The 9,783-nt window shown below is 47.1% G+C and overlaps 1 non-coding gene across 1 annotated transcript; it reads left to right on the forward strand.

Moving 5' to 3' along the window:
* The first annotated feature begins 2,587 nt into the window (after positions 1-2,587).
* On the forward strand, positions 2,588-2,659 carry TRNAC-GCA. Its single transcript has one exon. It is a non-coding gene; the product is annotated as a tRNA-Cys (tRNA).
* Positions 2,660-9,783: the final 7,124 nt, after the last annotated feature.

The following is a 9,783-nucleotide window of genomic DNA, read 5'->3' on the forward strand; positions in this document are numbered from 1 at the left end:
ATAGCAACCCTTATCATCTTTTACCTTTCCAAATGGTACCCCCTCCTCACCATGCTTCAAAGAAGAGGGGTCTCTATTCTATCTCTTTAAGAAGCTCACTTCTAAATATGATCTGGTATATTATGAGTAGATGCAGTGATACAGTTAATGAGTCTCTAATGTGGACAATTATAAGCCTGGCTCGGTTCTCTCCCACTCACGTGCACAGACTGATTTAGTAACACACACCCACTCACAATTATACTCTTGTCCCTGAGAAAATACCATACCCAGGCCTCACAGGAGCAGAGCAGAACTGGGCACGTGCATGCACACACAGGCAGACAAGTGCCCACAGGCCCTCACACTCTCTCAGAAAAGTCTACTGTGGTACATGGATTTGGGGTGTCTTCTCCGACAGCACTCCTTCTTGGAAAGGACCTGCTATCGTACCTGTTGAAGAGGTGGGCCAGCGTAGCAAGTGGTCCTGCCCCCCTCCCGCCGTGTGTGCTTGCCTGCTGAGTCACTTCAGTTGTGTCCGAATTTCCTGCCAAAGGCTGGAAATAGTGTCTGAAATACTGTAGTGCCGTGCATGCCCAGTCATGTCTGACTCTTTGTAACCCCATGGGCTGCAGACAGCCAGGCTCCTCTGTCCATGGGATTCTCCAGGCAAGAATACTGGAGTGGGTAGCCATTCCCTTCTCCAAGGGATCTTCCTGACCCAGGAATTGAACCCAGGCCTCCTGCACTGCAGGCAGATTCTTTACTGTCTGAGCCACCAATGAAGCCCCTGCCCCCAACCAGCTATGGCTAATGGGACCAGTTACTTACTCTTGGTTCCAGAAACAGGAATGCTTTTAGAAATTCTTTGGTAGGGAGAAACAGAAACCCACTTAGAATATTCTAGGAATCAAAGGAATGGACAAAACACAAGGACAGGAAAGACAAAAGGGCCTTATGAGGGACTGGAACTGAGAAACAAAGCCACTATCAACCGAAGCAGCTACTTTCCCATCTAAATTTTTCTCTCTGGGGCAATGAAGGTCTTTCACTGCTCATCTGCTTCCATTGCTCTCTTGCTGAAGTACCTGCATTCAAATCACGTGGAGCGTTTGTTAAAAATTCAGAGCCCTGTATCCCTGGGGATGCAGCCAAGGAAACCACATTTTAAACAAATGTCCTGTGTGATCCTTCAGCATACAAAGTTTGAGTATCACTGTGCTCAGGTGCTATATCATTCAGATATTGACACATGTCTTTGAGACATGTCTTCCTGGGTATACAACCACCAAAGAACTAACTCATATGGTTCTTTAAAATATTTGGCTGTGCTAGGTCTTAGTCATAGCATGCAGAATCTTCCATCTTTGTTGCAGCATGTGGGATCTCTAGTTGTAGCGTGCAATCTCTTAGTTATAGCATGTGGGATCTCATTCCCCGACTGGGGATCAAACACAGGCCTCCCACATTGGGAGCGCAGAGTCTTAGCTACTGGACTGATAGGGAAGTCCTCTAACTCACACATTTGTGTCCCAGTTCCAAATTTCTGTGAGCGAGAAGCCGACTAATGCCCCATAAGTCAGAGGTCCTGGTCCAATGGGCTGTGGCTGTCAGTGATGGGGTGGTCTCGTCCAATCAGAAGGTGCAAACTCTGACAAGCTAGGGAAACTGACCAATGTCTCTGTTACAGTGAGATGTTTCCAGCTTCTTATAATAAATTCCCTTTTACTTAAGTTGGGTTAGGTGGGATTAAGTAAATGACTCCTTAGCCACAAGTTCTCAGAAACACTTAGGCATACGTGCTCACTTGCACATGCACACATCTGTACATATCAGCTGATGAGTACACACCCATCATCTGGGTGCTATGGGAGAAGTCTGTTCTGGTAATGATCTCTTTGCAGCCCCATAAGACTATAGAAAAGGTGGGGGTACCTTTATTAATTATATATATTACATTCAATGTAGCATAGTATTTCATTTAAATAACTGCAGGATGTGGCTTTGATACTTTGATTCACTTGTCAGAACAAATGGCTTCTCTCCCTTCCTGGCCTGCTGCGTTGATCTCTCATGATGAAAGCCCAGCCGGGTCTGCGCCTTTCATAGGATCTTTGTCCTAGAAAATGATGAAATGCTTCCCTGACTGAGATAAAGCAGGAGTTACAGCCTCTGTGGCAGCTTTGAGAGGGAAATGCCATGGAAATAGATCCATTTTATCTTTTCAAAACAACAGGTTGGGGAGATGATGCTTAGAACAGGATGCTTCTGGGTCACAGCCTGAGAAGCTGATTGCACGAGGCAGGTGTTCCGTGCAGATGGCCCCACAAGTGTGGTGATGCTGGGCATTGTCTGTCAGTCTCCTCCCTCCAGGTCATCCATGTCTCCTGATCTTGGCCACACCTTCCTTTTTGCTGGGCACTGTCCATCTCTGTGGGTTCTCAGCAGTCAAAAGAGAAACCATTTTCTCCAGCAAGTTCTTTGGAGGTGAAAGTTTGGTGCACTGCTGACAATTCTAGACAACCCCATAACTCCACAATACTACAAAACCCCCTACAAAACTAGAACCTGACAAAATGGTCCAGGAATTCCTACTTTGACAAACACTTCCCTGGTGGCTCAGATGGTAAAGTGTCTGCCTGCAATGCAGAAGACCCAGGTTTGATCCCTGGGTTGGGAAGATACCCTGGAGAAGGAAATGGCAACCCAGTCCAATACTCTTGCCTGGAAAACTTGGACGGAGGAGCCTGGTAGGCTGCAGTCCATGGAGGCTGCAAAAAGTTGGACACAACTGAGTGACTTTGCTTTCACTTTCCAGAGTTCAGGTGGCCAGAGGACTCATGTGTGTGTATTAGTTGCTCAGTTATATCCAACTCTTTGTGATCCCACGGACTATACTCTGCCAGGCTCCTCTGTCCATGGAATTCTCTAGGCAAGAATACTGGAGTGGGTTGCCATTTCCTTCTCCAGGGGATCTTCCTGACCTAGGGATTGAAACTGTGTCTCCTGCATTGCAGGCAGATTCTTTACCATCTGAGCCACCAGGGAAGCCCCAGAGGGTTCATGCAGGGTCTAATTGGAATAAGGAATCTCAGGATCCTTCCTTTGCTAGGAGCTCAATGCATCTGGTCAAGTCCGGGCCAGCTGGCTGAGCACATCCCTGGAATTGCCTCTCTTCCCTTCCTTAAAGACAAGACTTGGCACTGAATATAGGTCAAGTTTGTGTCCAAGATTCTTTTCTCTTTTATCCCAAGACAAAGTCTAAGAAGTAGCTGGGCTGGGAGTGGTCTGGGACAGGGAGGAGGGAATCTAACATTTGTTCAGTGTCTCCCATGTGTTAGGGACAGTGACTGGTTCATCAATGCCATGGCATTTGATCCTCACCGGTCTTGTCAACTAGGGAGCCTTAGCTCTACTCTATGGAAGAGGCAATTGAAACTCCAAGTGGTCACTTGCTAAGGTCACACAGAGGCAGAGCCAGGATTTTAAGTTACTTTGTTTGGTTCCAGGGAACCTCCCTTTTCTACTGCACCTGCATAGGAGGCAGGGGATCCCCTTGTCCAGGCTTATTCCCCCAACTTCCAAGGGTTCACAGTGGCAGAGGAAGCACCCAGGGCTTCTGCCAGTGAGCTTCCACAGGGCCAGGCCGCTGTGTTCCATCCTTGGTTGTTCTCTCTCCTGTTTCTTCATTCTTTCCCTTTGCCAACCAAATACCCTCCAAGCATTCAGATGTTAAAACAAAAAAACAACAATGACCAACAATGAAACCTCCTTGGCTTTCCTCCAGTTCTAGCCACCATTTTTTTTTTTTATCCCTATAGGTGGATGCAGTCCCCTTCTTAGCTGCACTTCTTTGGAAAATTATCCTCATATCACATTCCCGTCTCCTCACTATCCTGTCTTCATCTTTCATCACATTCCAGTCTGGCTTCCTCTCTCTGTTCTTCACTGAAATTGTCCCATCACAGCTACTAATTACCTTCTTGTTGCTAAACTCATTAGACAGTTTTCATTCTCACGATATTGGACTTCTCAGCAGCATCGATCTTTTGACCTCTTGGTGGGCCCACTTTTTCTTTTTTTCCATGACAACATAGTCTCTGGAATTTCCTCCAACCTCTTGACTACTGCTTCTTCATCTCCTTTCCAGCCTCTTTCTCCTCCATCCAAATTTCAAATATCTAAGTTTTTCAGGGCCTGACTTCAGCCCCTTCCCTTCTCAAGCTCTGACCTCATTGCCATCCATGGCTTAAATACCTCTGGATGCTGTATGTGCTCGCTAAGTTGCGTCAGTCGTGTTCGACTCTTTGCGACCCTGTGGACTGCAGTCCACCAGGCTCCTATTTGCATGGGATTCTCCAGGCAAACATACTGGTGTGGGTTGCCATACCCGCCTGCAGGGGATTTTCCCCACCCAGGTATCAAACCTGTGTCTCTTATATCTTCTGCTTTGGCAGGCAGCTTCTTTATCACTAACACCACCTGGGAAGCCCCTCTGGATGCTAATGACGCCTGTATTTATATCATCAGTCTAGATGACCCTCCTGAGCTCCAGATCCATGGATCCAATCATCTATGCAAGAGTTCAGCAAATATTTTTGTGTGTGGCAGGCCAGGCAGCAACTATTTTAGGCTTTGTGGGCTAAATGGTCTCTGTTCCAACTACTCAACTCTGCCATTATACTGCAAACTCAACCATGGACAGTGTGACAATAACTAGGCATGGTGGCTGTGTTCCAGTCAAATTTTGTTTATGGACCCTGAAATTAGAATTTTATATAATTCTCATGTGTTAGGAAATGTTATTCTTTTTTCAATTTTTCTCAGCCATTTAAAAATTAAAAATTGAACACAATTTTCACATGTCAGGAAATAATTATTTTCTTTTGGATTTTTTTCCAGTTATTTTAAACTGTAAAAACCAGATGGCAAGACAGATGTGTTTCATAGGCTGAGACTTCATATCCAGGTCTATATGTGTTGGTTTACTTAGATGCCTTTACACCAGAATATCCACAGTGTAGTTCTGGAGCTTCACCTCCAGATCGCAGTATCCCCAGCTCGCTAAAGGACACTTGGTAAGAAATCTGAGAGTCATCTCTGATGGATTCTTTTCACTTACTCCTCTCTGCTTACAACATTCAGTCACCGATGGAAGCACTTCCTGTTCTTCCTTCTAGATACAGGCAGCAGGATAATATTGTGAAATATCTACCATGGTTCTCAACTTGGGGGTTTGCACTCATCCACTCTCTCATCTCCTTCAAGTCTTTCCTCAAAAGACATCATTTCCACAAGGTCTATAGAAAAGATGGATGATCTTTCTCCATCCCTGATACCTTTACCCTGATTTTTTCCTCCCTCTTAGCACTTTTCACTTGAGAATGTATGAATACTCTGAAATTTATTAGGTATTACTGGCTTTAACATTTTTATTGGGTTTTTAATAGATTATTTTGATATTGACCATTTTACAGTATTTATTGAATTTATTACAATATTGTTTCTGTTTCTTTAATTAATTTATTTTTAATTGCTTTATAATATTGTTTGTTTCTGTAATACATCAACATAAATCAGCCATAGTTATACATATGGCCCCTCCCTCTTGAACCTCCTTTCTACCTCCCATCCCATCCTACCCCCTAGGTTGTCACAGAGCCCAGGTTTGAAGTCCATAAGTCATACAGTAAGTTCCTCCTGGCTATCTATTTTACATATGATAATATATATGTGTCCAGGCACTCTCTCCCACCCTCCCCAGCCTCTGCATCTCCAGGTCTCCTCCCTACTGAATTTCTCTTTCGTGTTTTGGTTTTTTGGCCACAAGGCATGTGGGATCTTAGTTCCCCATACCTCCTGTGTTAGAAGGCAAAGTCTGAACCACTGGACCACCAGGAAAGTCCCCATATTATTGCTATTGTTTCTAGCCTGACTCTCCTGGTTAGAACATCCCCTAAGGGTAGGGATTTTTGTCTGTTTTTGTTCTCTGCTGTGTCCCAAGCACTTAGAACAGTGCACATAGAAGGGGCCCAACTCACATGTGTTGAATCAATGAATGATGCTGAGGCTTAGGTTTCTTCATGGGGAGGACAGGATTAGTGGAGACAAAAGAAATCATTGCTATTCATAAATGGGACTCTTTAAAGCAGTAGTTCCTGACCCCGGCTGCACACTAAAGTCATCTGGGAGCTTTAAGAATCCTGTCGCCCAGGCTAAGCCCCAGACCAATTAAATCAGAAGTTCCCGGAATGGAAACTTTTCAGGTCCCTACAAAGTGCAGCCAAGGTTAAGAATCACTGCTTTAAAATGATGGAAATTATAACAGTCATAAAAGCAAGATTTTCATTTGTTAAAGTCAGACTTTGTGGTGGAGGGAAAAAAGCATTCGTGGGCTCTGAAGATCCTGAGCTCAGAGGACTGGGTGTTTGAACAGGGAAGAAAGAAGAGTAATTCACAGAAGAAGATAAAAGTTCAGGCTGGGAGCAAGAGACGAGGACCAGAAACACGGTGGGGCTGGTACATCAGTCCCCATCATGGTTCAGGCCGTAAATGGGGTTGGGGATGTAAAGATGGAGGAGACTTTGTCTCATTTCTTCTAGGATATAAATGGTGGAACAATTTGTCAGAGTGAACCTGAATTAACCTCTCATTCTACCCTACACAGAGACTCTTTCACTTCCAGTGGTTTCCATTTTCCAAGAAAATGTTCCTGGACCCTGGAGAGGGGCCTGGCAGATGGCTTTCTATGGGGAGCTCCCACGGCTGCCAGGGGACTGTTGTGTCATGGGGTAAGGGGGGCCCAGAGCGGAGGCAGTGGGAAGGCCAGCCAGTATAGAGATGGGTCAGTCTCAGGTAACTGACAGAGCCAGTCATTGTGAAAATGGGTAGTGGGTCAGAAGAGTATAGATCACTGTACTTTTAATCTGGGAAAATAGATCCCATGTCACACCATCAATGGACCCTTGCAGGATTGTCACGGGGGCCGAGGCAAGGCTGATACCCAGACAGGCCAGGTTACCTCTGCAGGGTTTAGCAAGGACCAGAGGACAACGTGCACACAAGGAGCCCCTTCCCTGACTCCATAATGCCTTCCAAACCGTGCTAGCTCTCACTTGTGCTTTTCCTTCATGTCACTTTCACATTTGTCATCCCATGGTTAGTGAACAATTGTTTAATGATTATTTGCTACTTGAATGAAAGAGCCTATGAAGGCAGGAACCACAGCTGTGTCCCCAGAAACTAATACAGTGCCAGGCCCACGGGAATGGATATTTACTGAATGAATGAAGACATGGATGAATGGGAGTCGCACCCTTAGTGTTGGGCTGAGGGCTTGGGGCAGGATTCCAGACACTGGGAAGGCTTGCATAGCCACCAAGGTGCTTCTGGGAAGAGGAAAGTCCTTGTGGGGTGCCTAGAGGACAGGGACCGTGTAGGCTTTTGCTCAGTTCTGCAGATTTGCATGGGTCTGGGCTTGTCTCTGTGCAACGAGGCAGTGTGTGAGATTCGTCAGCCTCAGACACAGGTGTGTAGGGTCGAGCCCCACACCACATCCTGCCTCAGCACCACCTTCTCCACACTTGGCTCCCTTGACACCCAAAAGGCTCTTGTCCTGACCAGGGCACTCCCACTTTCCTTCCCACCACTGTTCTGTTCTTCCCAGCGGCTGCCAAACTTCCCCTACCTCCCTCCTATCAGGCCCCCGCCTTCCTGTCTCTGGACCCATAAAAAGTCACTTTGGCCTCAATCAATAGGCCATCTCTTTAACAAGGGAGATGCTGGTTTGCAGAATGGAGCCTCTCCGCTGGGCCGGGGGAGAGCTAGTTTCCGAAGACAGCTCTGCTTTGCAGGATAATGCATTAGGCCGCATCAGCAGATTTTTGCTTTTTACGAGGACATATACGATTCCCCAAAGAAATCTTCCAGAGAGGGTGTGGGGAGGGTGGAAGAGTGGGGAGAAAAGTGAGGAGACGTAATTCTGGAGGTTCAGAGAGAGTGCTGCTCAGATTCTGTCCTTCGCCACCTTCCTGTCCCTTCCTTAGGGTCTTAATGTAAGGGCAGTGATGTTTCCTCCCGCCATCCACTTACACAGTGTGAACACTCAAACCCGTCTAGGAACAGAACACACACACTCATGCGCACACACGCTCTTTGCTTACACTCACCGCTAGTACACACAGATGATGCTGTTCCTTTAGCCTTCAAGGTGCCCCTTGCCATTCCCACCTCTTCTCAGCACCCAGCTAACGCCCGGGCTTCCCTCACAGGTGAGCTCACTTCAATCAGCCCTTCTTTGGGGAGCCCCCTGGCCTGGTCCCCTGGGGAAACCTTCTCATGGCACCCTGTGAGGCCATCCCCCACTGCCCTCCACATTTTGGGGTCATTTGCTGTAGTAGATTTTGACACTAATTTGTGTGTTTCTTTAGTTAATATGTGCCTCACCTTCCAGACTGTAATCTTCAAGTGACAGTCACCATTTTGTTCCATCTTCCCCACTCAGCAGGTCCTCATTAAATATGGTAATTGCTGAATGAATCAATGGATGTGGCAGGCAGCTTCCAGAACAGACCCCAATGATCCCACTTCCTGGTAGTCGTTTCCCTGTGCAGTCCCCTCCCCTGAGTGTGGGCTGGACCTAGTGGCACTCTAATGAGTAGAATATGGCAGAAGCGTTGGATGTCACTTCTGAGATTAGGTTATACGAGATCATGAGTCCATCCGCCTCCCCTCTCTCTTTTGTTTTCATTCTTGCTCTCTCTCTCATTGACTTACTTGCTCTGAAGAAGTCAGCTGCCACATTGAGAGCTGCCCTATGGAGAGCTCGATGTGGCAAGGACTTGAGGGTGGCTTCTAGGTCACAACTAGTGACCTGCCAACAGCCAGGAGAGCTGGGCTTTGAGGTGACTGCAGACCAGTCTGACACCCTGATTGCAGTTTCATGAGATGCTCAAATCATCTGTGCCCCAGTTCCTGACCTACAGAAACCGTGAGATGATGAATGGTGTTCATTGAAGCCACTGTTTTTCAGAGTCATTTGTTACGTAGCTATGGATAACTAATACAAAAATAGATGATTGACAAACACCATAACCACTAGCCCATCCTGTACTGAAGTATGCCCTGCTCATAGCCTCTTCTGCACACTCAAACATTCCACATAAGTCTACCTTTTTGCCATACAGGAGCAATGTTTTCACACACACCACACACACACACACACACACACACACACACACCTGAACCCTGAAAGGCACTCTCCCTTTCTCTCTTTTCCCTACCTTCCAACCCTACTCAGGTGGACATACTCTACCAGTTCCACTGTATCAGGCCAGAGGGCCGGGCTGACGTGGAAGCCACCCCGTGGTCCTGCTACTGAGCCCCTCATTCTAAGAACCTCCTGCCTAGCTCTGCATCACTGCTGAGGCCAGAGTCACCAATCACTCAGCAATCTTGTGAGAGGGGTGTTGTGGGAGGCACAGGCCTGCTCCCGCCTGAGGCGCAGTCGCGAGGAATGAGCCTTCTCCTGCCATCAACCGCAGCCCTGGCCGGCAGCGTTGTTGTTGTTGTTCATTCGCTCAGTCGTGTCTGACTCTTTGTGACCCCATGGACTGCAGCACACCAGGCTTCCCTGTCCTTCACCATCTCCCGGAGTTTGCTCAAACTCATGTCCATTGAGTTAGTGATGTCATCCAACCATCTCATCCTCTGTCACCCCCTTTGAACCATTCTCAGCCTGGAGCTCTGTACCCAGGCAGCCGTAGGCAGCTGACTGCACGCACTCCCACCTGGGCTGGACAGACT

This window comes from Cervus canadensis, chromosome 6 (genome assembly GCF_019320065.1).
Source record: "Cervus canadensis isolate Bull #8, Minnesota chromosome 6, ASM1932006v1, whole genome shotgun sequence".
NCBI classification, from domain to species: domain Eukaryota; kingdom Metazoa; phylum Chordata; class Mammalia; order Artiodactyla; family Cervidae; genus Cervus; species Cervus canadensis.